A 12208-nucleotide genomic window follows, 5' to 3' on the forward strand; every position below is an offset into this window, starting at 1 on the left:
CAAGAAATAATGATAATGTACACTTTTAAGATGGCAAGGTAAACTAGCTGGCACGACTTCCATGCTGCCTCACGATCCCAGTGAGTACCAGCCAACCCCTGGGCGTCCCTGCACTGTGCTGCAGCCTGCTGGGCAGATGTGCCCTCAGAGCCCTCTTTGGGAGCTAATCCCAAAAAAATCACATGGCATGAAATTAGCTCACAAATGCACTCCTTCCAGCTGAAAGCAGAGATCTTGCAAACAAGCCTGTCTAGAGGTTTATATGGTGAATGTTATAATCCGCTGTCAGTAAGTCTCCGCTTCATTGTTTCTGTATTTACAGACACATGCCTCATATTTTCCCAATTATGTTGGCTACATGCTTTCAGTTGGTGTTGCAATAGGTATTACAGACATCTTTGTATGACATCTCCAACCACTTGGTTTTACTTTTCCTTCTTTCAAGTGCTGCTGATTGTTTATGGCTCACCCGGGGACTTAGACCTTCCCTCCATAGAGGCCTCTGCCTGTAAACTGAAGGCTGTTCCTAGCAACAGATTATTATTACTCACGTGTTAGCTGAGCTGATGTCACGACAAGAAACGGCTGATTTTTATCTCTGGCAAATTTGTCTGAAGGAAGTAGAACTCCACAATGCAGGCGGACTGAAGATCCTTCGCCTTCTTAACAGAGTGCTGCTGAACCTTCATTTGGCAAGCAGTTCTTCTGTAAGTCTGACGTAGTCTCCTTAGAGGCAAATTGCTGGGATTCAAATCACTATAACATGTCTTGAAGAACTACCAAAGAGAAACCCTTCTGATCGAGTTGGGATTTGAGGTTTTGGTTTTGTTTGGTTGGTTTTCACCCAGAGGGTGGTGAGGCACTGGAACAGGTTGCCCAAGGAGGTTGTGGATGCCCCATCCCTGGAGGCATTCAAGGCCAGGCTGGACACTGGTGGTTGGTGACCCTGCACATAGCAGGGGGTTGAAACTGGATGATCATTGTGGTCCTTTTCAACCCAGGCCATTCTATGATTCTATGTATGGGTTGCCTGTTTTGTTTTAACAATGATTGCTCATTTCCACTCACTTCAAGTGTGCTCACACTCCTCTTAAGTCTTAAGTCACTTCCCATAGCACTAAAGTTTGATGTCATCCTTCCTCCTCAACTGTTTCACCACTTTTAAATGCCAGTTTTGGGGCTTTCCGTGCCTGCATTTTCCAGTACCTTTCCATTAAGGCACTCTTTCTGCTGGAAGTCCTACTCCAAAGTGATACTCATTCTTCTCACATTTAGAATGCCAGACAATTTTGCTCTTTGGGGTGGCCTCATACAGTATACAATTTCACAGCTGGAATGAGATCACAAAGCAGACGTACAGATCCCCTTCTTTTCAAAGCCAGAACCTCAGGTAACAAAACTCAGAAGAACACCATTGACAGATCTGCCCTGATTTTCACTGCTTGATGAACTGACTACTTTCTCACAGAAAAAAAAAAAAAAAAAAGTATTTGTCACCATCCAGTAAGTGAAATGGCACATTCTCCTTGCTTTCAGGAGGAAATAAAAGTCTCCCATTACGTTTCCATCACTTTGAAGGTGATGGGGAAAAGAGAGTAGAGCCTTCTGATCCCAGGCTGGGAAGCCTGGTCTACTGGATGACGACCTTGCCCATGGCAGGGGGGTCGAAATGAGATGATCATTGTGGTCCTTTTCAACCCAGGCCACTCTATGATTCTATGATGATTCTACATAAAAACCCACTGCTTTTAGATGGGTATCTGCCCTGTAAGAAACTGCATTAGAGACACAGGTCTGGCCTTGGGTCTTGTTAAGATCTAAGCAGCAGGAGGTGAAGGAATTCAAAATGCAAAAGCTTGGAAAAGGCCAAACAACTGCTCAGAAAGAACCAATCCCAGAGAATGTTGAATGTGCAAGAAATAAAGATGGACACAAAACTACACCTCATTGCCACAGAAATAGTCTTCACTCATGTGAACTGACACACTGAAATTAAAAGCACAAGCAAGGACTCCTCCAAAGAATAAGAGCTGCAAGACCAAGACACGTCATGTTAGTTTATTTATGACAACCAGCAACAGGACATTTTTCTCATCCAGGGACTTCCCAGTAATCTATTTATAATCTTGAAAACATGCCAGGACAAGCGTCTGAGTATACAAAAGCTACACCACTTTTTTAAGGCCAGCAAATGTTGCTGGTTTGTCTTTGATTTACACATCAGTAATATTTCCTGTTACAGAGGTACAATGGATCTTCCCACTGCATTAATTAATTTGAAAACATGGTTAGAAAAATGTCTTTCCTGACCTTTTCTTTCTTTGGGGGGTGGTAATATATCAGCCATCCTGGTACAAGTACACAGTTTGAAAACAGCATTAATTCCATGCTGTTGTTAACACACAGAAATGCTTTTATTAACATGAGCTAAGCCTCATTGAAGATTTGACCCACGGAGATGCATGATGCATTTGCTTGCTCTGTGCACTCAGAACAAGAGCCTATCCCACATTTATCTGTTCCCAAGAGGAATTGCACTGCTGAAGCATACTTAATTAAGCTGAAGAAAACATGATTTTCCAACTGGTTTCCACGTTTTCCTTCATCGTTAATAAAAAGCATTCAAAACCCGTAGTCACAACTGTTAGCGTAAAAAGGTAGAGCAATGGGTGCCTGGAGGCTCAGAAGGCCAACGCCGCGTCCAGCACACCGCTACACACGAGGCCAAAAACACTGTGGTGGTTAGGCCATGGGCCAGAATGACAATTCAATCTCCACATCACAACCAGTAAGTACAACGTGCCAAAATCTCCAGCTAGGTGCCACGACAGGTATATGGTGCTCTGCTGCCACAAGGCCAGATGGGAACAGCTTCCACAAAGCGGGCTACAGGCACGCGCTTCCCTGCGACTCCACAAGCCACGCCATAGCCACATCGATAGGGGCTGCAGGGAAGGGTTTTTTTAAACACAACGCAAGAAACTCAACCATCCCAGGATCTAGGCCATTCCCAGGTGACCAAGACCCAACTGTGTGGGCACAGGCAGGCCTCAGGCCTGCTGCTCCCATCCTGCAGCACTGTGCAAACAGCTCATTGCAGCCCTTCCTCTGTGCTTCCTGAACTGGGTCTCTCCTTACAATTGGAAGGGAAGAGGCAGGGCATGGGCTGCAAGCAGAGCCACTTCAGCTGTCACACAGGGGACTCTGGTTGGAATGGGTTGGAAAACACTAATTTTTTTCTTTTGTTTCTTTTACTCATCTTTATTTCCCCTCAAAAAAATAAAACCTTTGCTTGATGTTTTCTGAGAGACTCACAGCTAGCCTGCCACCAATACTGAAACCACTTTATACACTGTAAAAAGTATTTAAAATAGTGCCAAGTAATAATTATACCTATTCTTTATGAATGACATTACACTAACAAGAATCAGGCTGCTAGTAACACTCTGCCTTTGAAGGAATAAAATTGCTTCCTTCCCACTGCCTTACTAATTCCCTTTTTCCCTGAATAAAGGAAACAGTCAGATGGTTAACAAGCAGATTATTCTGCTGAGTGAACCTCGCTTAAGCAGTAACGGCTTGGAGTTTCCCAATTAAATCATAAGGCCATTCTCAGATCTTTCTGAAAAGGGATAATCTGCTTTTTCAGGAAGTTTAGAGAAGGGAAAGGTAGAGATAGCAGAGATATAAATGCAGGGGTCTTTGCTGGACTGAGGACTTCCTCTTACAGATCAAAACAACTGGAGACAGCAGCACACAACATCTGCACACAGACCTCAGAAGGCAGAGCCCTCGGGAACGTCAAGAGAGGGGAGGGAAGCTAAATGCAATATGTATTTGGGAGCCAAGAGAGAAAGGGCACGTCTCATGCAACTCCTATCTGCTTTGGCAGTATTCCTGTAAAGATCACGGGCTTGTTTTGATCACTAAATATAGCAGAGAAGAGGAATCCTGCTGCAAGTAGTGCTCCACCAGCGCTTGCTGCTTCAGAGGCAGAAGGAGAACACAAAAGAGAGATTTGTCCAACAAACAGTAACAAAAGCTTGCCAAAATTTGAAGGGCAAATTATAATTTAAATGATAGAACCCAGCCTGGCAGCTGTGAATTCATCAGTTTCTCTCTCCAGCAATGCTAACTTCTGCTTGTCCTGCTCTGACCTGGAGGGGCTGCCCCTCCAAACAGTGAGCCTCTCATTTCCCAGTTAAGCTACAGCTAAAATCTCCCCAAAAAATTGCCACTTAGGATCTCCTTTGGACACCTGCCTGTGAAAACCTGAACACTGACATGCCTGTGTGGGTTTTGCACATGCAGAAAGAGCCCATGGACCATGATAACCCCTGTTATGCCTGTGTGGGACACTCTGCAGTGATAGAAAACTGGTGCTCCACTCCGCAAACTCAGCAGTTTCCAAGGAGCTCTTCTGTCTTCTACTCTCAACAAAGTGTCTTTCGCTTTGCTTTCAAAGAATTACTTGCTTTATGAAATACAAAAATCCCCATGCAAGTGTAAATCTCTAATTTATAGCATAGTTTCAAGCCTGAAGAATAACTTTTTGTGTGCTGCAAAAACCAGGCCAACATTCTGATTCCTACCAGTACTGCTGTCAGAGAGGAACAAACTGCCAAGCTGCTCATAGAAAGCCCAAGAAAAAACTTGTTGGTATATGCTAACCTGCTACAACAAATCACTCCTGCTATACAAAAAAAAAAAAATATATATATATATATATATATATATATATATATATATATATATATATATATATATTCAGTTGCAATTTCAAAACCATTGACTCCAAATAGAATCACCAAGGTTGGAAAAGACCTACAAGATCATCCAGCCCAACCATCCATCCATCACCAATAGTTCTCACTAAACCATATCCCTCAACACAACACCCATACGCTCCTTGAACACCTCCAGGGTCAGTGACTTCAGCACCTCCCTGGGCAGTCCATTCCAGTGCCTGACCACTCTTTCAGACAAGTAGTATTTCCTAACGTCTAGCCTACATCTCCTGTGGTGCAGCTTGAAGCCATTCCCTCTAGTTCTATCAACAGTTACACGAGAGAAGAGGCCGATCGCCAGCTCACTACAACCTCCTTTCAGGTAGTTCTAGAGAGCAATAAGGTCTGCCCTGAGCCTCCTCTTCTCCAGACTGAACAAACTGAACACCCAGCTCCTTCAGCTGCTCCTCATAAGGTCTGTGCTCCAGACCCCTCACCAGTTTTGTTGCCCTTCTATGAACCCACTCCAGGGCCTCAATGTCTTTCTTGCAGTGATTTCCTATTTTTCTTAAATAGGAAATAGCTCAGAAAGTAGGATGCCTAACTTATCTCATGCTTTCCCCACCTGAGGATGCTAAGTCCTCTTGCTAGTGCCCAAACCACAGACCAGCCCAGGTTGTTATTCTCCTTCAGAATCTGGATTTCTTACCATGGAGACAAAGCAGGACAAATGCCCATGAGCCCTGCGCATTTCCCTCACTGAAAGGCAGCAGAATTACTAACATACAGTTACTTATGGACAAGTCCAATCAAGCAACAGTAAATGTGCATTGCGTAAGCACCACCACTGCACCATGCTCTCCCCAGCCAGCCAGGCAGCCTTGGCAGCATCACAGCCAACAGGAGCCTGGCATTCTGGCCAACTGCACACGCCAATGTGTGCTTCTGCATCACTTTCTCTTGGAGCTGCTGCCCTTGGTGAAACTCCAGCAAGGAGCTGGCGTGCAGGATACAAGGAACAGGATATGCTCTGGTTTCCTTACAATCCATGCACCTGCTTTGAGTACAGTAAAACATAGGACCAGCTTTTCTGAGATCCTCTGCAAGAAGAGACACGGTAAGAGTTGCTTCCAAGCTTTCCAAACAGGAAGCATTCACTTGTAGAAGGTAAAGCCTGCCCGCACCAGCAAGGCACTGCCACTCTTCATTGCACAACTTTGTTTCCTTCTTTTTGGGAACCCCAGGCACATAATTAGGAAGAAAATTCAAATTTTTCTCCATCCCCAAACGAAGCCAGCTCTGCTCTTACTCTCCTCTTGCAATAACAAGTTCTGCCTTCTCCATCCCAGGAGGATTTCGTCACCAACATCCCACCCAAATCTGCGTAAGAAACAGCTTTGCAAACAATCTATCAGACAAGGTTTCCTTCTTCTTTTTTTTTTTAATAAAAAGTATTGTGTTGGATTGTTGTTGTTGACGCTTTTATACAAAAGCAACTGTAAAGCTGTCAGCCTGCTAACTTCGCAACCACTTGTTACAGTCAAAGTGGTTGATGAAGCAGAATGACAATACCAGGAAGTACCTGGAATTGATCTTCAATGTTTATTTTTGGAGGCTGGCTTTCCTGCCAGCTCTTATTTAATAGTTTGCTCTTTCCCTCCTCCTCTCATTTCTCCTCCCTGGGATCAAATTGCAATTTGTTTCACCTCACACAGCTCAACCACAGATCCCGAGAGCACAACTTCAGGAATCAAAGCCAGCCTCACATAACAAGTTCTTTCTCTTTCACTGTTAACATGTTCTTCTCTCCCTTACCAAAAAAAGACAGGAGAATGCTCCAGTGTTTGTCTGAAACTGGAGGTGCAGGAGGTCCATTTAGTGCTCAGTACGCACCTGTACTTTGTATCTGTTAGTTGAGCAAATTCCTTCAGCAAACTCTTCCCTTAGATATTCAGTTCATTTGGAAAAGGAAGTTCTGTTGCTGCAAACTAGTTTTCTACACAGGAGAAATTTTAGCCCTATCTTCCATGGTTCACCTGCACAGGTAAGTCAGGCTTTTCCCAGAAAACCCATGCTTTCTCTTCCATGCTGGTAAGTAAGACTGCAGCAGTAGCCACGCTTCAGGGCAGACCAGGTCAGAGCTGCCCATGCGACTGCAATGGCTTGGCTCACTGCAAGTTTCAGGTGAGCTTAAAAAATTTCCATGCATCATTAATTAACCATACACGCTGTCTTCAACTACTGTAAGCCTGAAGTGCAGCACATTTATTCCTTCAAGGTTTAACCATTTCTGAGCATGCATGCAATTATCCCCACTAGCCCAACGGCTACACAGTAATTCAGTGATGTGCTTGAAGCATGAGTTTTACAGAAATGTAATAATATACCTAACATTTTGCATTAAGTTTTCATGAAAAGGTGATGATTACCTACCAGGTGCCGTCCATCACCACTCACTGTGTCACTCTGGGAGCACGGATGCTTGCAAGGCTGCAGCAGGGAGCACAGGGAAGGAGCACACCACTGGGAGCCTGCTGTCATCATCACTGCCACTAACCTGAGGGGCGACCTTGAAAAAGCCACTCTCCAAATCCCCTTTGGCCTCTTATTTATAGCAGAAGATTGTCTGGCGCTGCAGGTGCAGCTTCAAGCCTTCCCAAATCCAGAGAATGACTAGGGGAGAAGGAAGGCTTTGAACAGGACATTGCTGTCTGCCCTCTGCTTCCAGGTCAGGCCTTCAAGGCTCCACTGCCTCACGCAGCACAACCTATCTGACAGAAACAAGGACACGCACAGCCCTCCTAGAACCTGTGCTGTGCTATTAGACATTTTGGCTGAGGCTCAGCTCTCCTGACATTAAACATCTCCAACAGAGATGCCTCCATGTGCCTCCATTGTTTGGACACTGTAGAAACAATGGAGAGGAACAGGCACTTTTAGGGCAGTTCATCCAGGGTATTTTTAGATGTCAGTGTGGATGAATCATGGCCCAGAAGCACTTGCTCCTCTCTGGTGACTATGAAAGGAGTCTAGACTACTGTCTCGCATGCAGACAGCTTTGCTGTAGTTTGGCAAGATGAATCTCACAATTTAAGTTGAGAGAAAGGACATAAACAAAGAAGTACCTCTGTGTTTCCAGTTAGGTGAGAAGGTTTGCCTCCCCAAAGGCACCAGGTGCAAGTGCCCAGCATATCCCTTCCTCCCCAACATCCCGCAGTTGGATGGCACACAGCTACCTTCACTGAGAGGGCTTAGTTCTGCTAGAAGAGTTTCATTTCCCTGGAACAGGATCCCCAGGGCAGTGGGTACAGCTCCGAGGTTACTGGAATTCAAGAAGCATCTGGACAGTGCTCTCAGACATATGGACTGATTTTTGGGCGGTCCTGTATGGAAAAGGACTTGGATTCAGTGTTCGTTATGGGTCCCTTGTAACTTGAGATATTCTATGACTCTATGGTTTAATCACTGAACTTCAAGCTTTCGTGAAATATACCTGCAACCAAAGCTTGCTTCATGAGAGCTCCCAATAAGTAAGACATGCTGCTTGTGGGGCAGCTGTCATTTCCCTCCCTGCATCACCCAGGTGGATGTTAACAACCCAAACCAACCCAACACAAAGCAGAGTTCTCTCTGATGCCAACAAACACATAAAAAAATTCCTAAAGCTGTCCACTTCCAACATTTTTACAAGCACACTGTGGCCAGCTGTACACCATTCCTTAGCCACAGACACACAGGGCACAGGCAGCAGTGTGTTCACCTCTCCAATCTCAACCCTTCATTTCATTTCAACTTCTTGTGATTCTCCTGGCAATCAATAAGTCAAAAGACCCAAAAAGTAAAACTTCTTCCTGTAAAATCCACATTTCTGCCTCCTCCCCACACTACCATGAAAGTAATTGTAAGTGCTTTGTTTTCCATCTTAATTGTCATTTCCTTTGATAGAACTTGCAGCCTGAATCTTAAAGCTCAAATACCTAATATTATTCTCTCCCCCTTCCCCCCATCCCTTGCTGCAAAGAGTACCTCTTGTATCAGGGTCAGCAAAATGTCTCAAGCCTGTTTGCTTGGCTGCATTGTGTGGGGAGTTATCAGCAGGCTGCAGGATGGTGAGAAAGCAAACATGCCTCTTTGAGACAGACCAGGGGCTATGGTTTAGACCAGAGTCAAAGTTCTGCCCCATTTCCCCTCCTATGGGCAGATAACAGCCCTTTCCCCAGCACAGCTTTTTTCTTCTCCATTTCCATGCGCTCAGCTAAGTGAAACACAAGATTTTTCTCCATTCCCTCTATGCTGGCCCTCAGCACTTCCAGAGAAGCAGATTTTTTTACCTGCTGTTATGAAAACTGTGATCTAGGTGATGTACAGAGACTGCTTTCTTCATATGCTCACTAGTACTGGGATTCATGTCCTGTGATCCATGAAGATCATGCAAAGTTGGCCAGTATTAGCAGAACCTCTTCAGTCTTCCCATTTCCACTCTACAATCCCTTCACAAACAAATGCAGTGGTCTTCACGCTCTCAGCATTATCCCAAGCCAAAATAAGTTCACCCTTCACAGCAGCTACTTGCTGCCAACACCCTTCATGCTTCATGGACACAAGTCAGGAAGGGCAACCAGTAAAATCCATGTCCTATGACATAACATACACCACCAGGTTTTGATCTACGGTCCTGGACAAGCTTGTGGTACTCCCATAACATATTTGTGGTCCAGATCAATTCAGCTCCAGCTGAATAATCTGCCCCAAACCTCTTCAGAGCAAAGTCAACAGAACTCAGATAAACTTGATCTCCCGGTGGCTGCATGGCCACCTCTATCTCGATTACAGCAGTATTCCTTCTACCCACACTAGTCACAGATGAAATTCAGGCAAAGGAAGATTAGGTGAGAGGTGTACGAAATGTCACCTTCCCCTTAATCACAGCTTATGGATCCAGTCCCAAAGTGTTACTCATACAGCACTCCGCACTTATAATCCCACCAACTAATCCAGCTGCATGTTCCGGCAGGCAGGTCGCTAGGAGTGTTCTCTCGCAATCACTGTCTCTGTTTCAAATGCTTCTCTGACTCTGCAAGAAGAGACTACATCCTCTCCCACATCTAAAAGCCCCGTGACAGCTCAAAACAAACTGAGGGGAAGCTGGGGAAAGTGTGGTACAAGCGGCTCACCTCCTTCAACATGAGCAACTGCACAGCCAGCTGGCTAGTTCTCCACCGCTGCCAGGTAATGCTGGGGAAACACTTCAGTTGTGGTAAGCAACAGATAAGCATCTCTTTGCACACATACACATATAAGCATCCCAGCTGCTAGAATTTAAAACCAGTATTCACTGTGCTCCAGGGAAGAAAACAAATGGGTTGAACTGGCTCAAAGGCACAGCTTCAGTAGTGAGAGTCTGGATCGTCTCTTCACATCTCCCTGTACAAACCCGGCCATTGAGAATCCAGATCTAACAGAGCCGCAGTTGCTAAGAAAACAGAGCTGCAAACAGATGTTAGGAGATGATTCATGGGGTAAGGGCATATCCCTGTACTACAGATAAACTCAGATGAATGGGCCTCTTTATACCTGATCTATCAAGCTGTGCTTCTTCTTGCACTCTTTGGGATTTCTTCTTTCATTCATTTCTATATTCAGATGGTGAGGAAACCAAACGGAACTGATCTCGCTGTTTATGGAATTAATTACTGGTAAAGGGATGTTACAGTGCTTACAATGAACTCAGTAAAAGGGCTAAACTATGGCCCATTTTCCCCTCAAATGCAGACTTGTCAACACAAGAAACAGCTTTACCCAAAACCTACCAAAAGAAGCAACATAAAATCGAGAGTAAAAAACTGCTTTCACTACTTTCATTGATGACGTAAAACTAGCAGCCTGGGAGATAAAGCATTTTAAGCCTATTAGATCATTAAGGCACGCCACTTCTTGAATTACTTCATTGTGTCTGTGCTTATAATCTGTCTGACAGATAACTAAAACACAGCACACTCCAGGACTAGACAAGCGCTGCTCACACCAACACAGTTCCCACTTACTTTAGTGAATTTTTGATCAGTTTTACTTGGAGAAAAAGTTTTTTTGCCCCTCTTAAGCTGCATAGTTCTCAGTTGACATCCACAGTACCTAAGATATATTTGCTTCCTGAAGTTATCTGTAAGTATCTGTTTAAATAAAGGAACTCTGATGTACACTGCTATAGATAGCTGTAGTAAAAAGGCAGCTATCATTCACTATCCTTCACTCTGACGACAAGAACAACCACCTGCACTTCTGAATACATATTTGTACAGCATCTAGCACAAAGGGAACCACACACTACTGCAAAATCAATCACTGCAGCACTGGCTGCAATTACCACCAGTGTTTTCATCGCCCCTGCAATCACCCCTTTGCCAGCGCCCCTCACTCCCAGCACTTTGTAGCTCATCCCCATCCTTCCCAGCAGGTTCCAGGTAATCTGCTCCCACCCCACACAGCCCTTCCCATCCCACCTGCTCCATCCTGGAAATCAGTTCTTTGGGCCGCCCTGGTTGTGAGGTGAGGTAGCTGTAAGCGTGGCATGGTGGGGACCATCACTGTGGGCAGCACTAATAGCTGCCACTGCTCTGCCGAACAGCCGCAGGGGTGGTGAAAGGCCACGACAGCTCACCAGGTGCCAGAGGTTTGCACATATTTTCAAATATCACGTTTCAAACAGAGGTGTGAGTGGAGGTTTTGTCACTTCAGTCAAGCCACAAATGAGCCAAGATTCTGCACGGGGCACTTCTGAGTTCCATGATGGGAGAGCACCCCGAGAGCTGTGATGGACAAAAACGATTGGAAAAAGGGGGGAGAGGACAGGTGGAACATATTGCATCCTGAAAGGTGCACCAGTCCAAGAAAGGATCGAGAGGCTGCGAGAGCTCTCAAACAAACCCACTGACGGTTTTTGCCTGAGCACTTGGACGGACTCGAGGAATGTGCACCTGCTCTACCGCTCAATTCCTGCAGCAGCTCATGTGCAAAAAGGGAAGAAAGACTTAACTTTGAAGGTAACAGAGCACTGGAATAGGCCGCCCGTGGAGGTGCTGAAGTCTCCTTCTCTGGAGGTATTCAAGACCTCCCCCAGTCAACTTTCCCATGCAACCTACTGAACGGAACCTGTGCTAGCAGGGGGTTGGGCTTCAGCGGTCCCTCCGAATCTGTACGATTCTGTGATTCTCATCATTTAGGTGGGACAGAGGAATCCTTCCCTCCAAGCCCTGCACCTGAGCCACGCTACTTGCCAAGCAACAGCCCGAGGTCCCCACGTGCCGCAGAGCACGCCGGCACCGCTCAGCACCAACCGCTGCAGGAACCAACGGCTCCCGGGGCAGGAAAAGAGAAAGAAGCGGGAAGCGCGGGGAGCCCTCAGCTGTTAGCAGGGCGGGAGCGGCTCCGTAACTGCTAACGGGAAAGTCACTGCTGCTTTTCGCTCCGACGGGAACTTCTCC

Source organism: Tetrao urogallus (assembly GCF_951394365.1).
Source record: "Tetrao urogallus genome assembly, chromosome: 6".
NCBI lineage: Eukaryota > Metazoa > Chordata > Aves > Galliformes > Phasianidae > Tetrao > Tetrao urogallus.